The sequence below is a fragment of the Elephantulus edwardii genome, unplaced genomic scaffold (assembly GCF_000299155.1).
Source record: "Elephantulus edwardii isolate Elephantulus edwardi_28Jun2011 unplaced genomic scaffold, EleEdw1.0 scaffold00294, whole genome shotgun sequence".
NCBI lineage: Eukaryota > Metazoa > Chordata > Mammalia > Macroscelidea > Macroscelididae > Elephantulus > Elephantulus edwardii.
In genome coordinates, this window is record NW_006400044.1 from 2,460,828 (window position 1) to 2,461,480 (window position 653).

Genomic DNA, 653 nt, shown 5'->3' on the forward strand with positions numbered 1-653 from the left:
CAGAGTTTTCAAGGCAGATTCATCTACAAAATCAATATGGACACAAGACATTTATTGCATTATTCCATTATACCTCAAACATCTAATATGTTGTCAGAAATAATACTCTAAGGTCTTAAACATTAACCAAATGCAAAAAGAGAGACCTTTAGAAAATGAAATCTCTAGGGAAGAGAACCAATATATCAAATTATGCAATTTTTGTTCTTAGTTATTTTGGTAACTAAGTAACATTTCAATGAAGAGGAAAGAAGTCTATAAAAATGTGACTTTAAATGTAAGTAAGATTTTAGAAACTGTGCCTGATTATTCAAGGTTTCTAAGAAGAATCACAGATCAAATGAAAGCATCAATTAAATGAGACATCTTAAATTATTTAACAAGAAATGATAAAAAGAATAAAAGATTTATTGTTGTTGTTACTAGTTGCTAGTACAAGTTAGTAGTTACTAGTAGATTGTGACTCACAGAGACACAAATTAAAATAGAGCACAGCATTTCTCAATTTTGTGCCAGCTTCATGATAATTGATATGCTTGAGCACATTGCTGTGGTGGTAAAGAGTCGTGCTGCTAGTTCAAAATGGTTTGGATTCACCAGATGCTCTGCTGGAGAAAAATAGGCAGTCTCCTCCTGTGTGATTTACTGCCTCT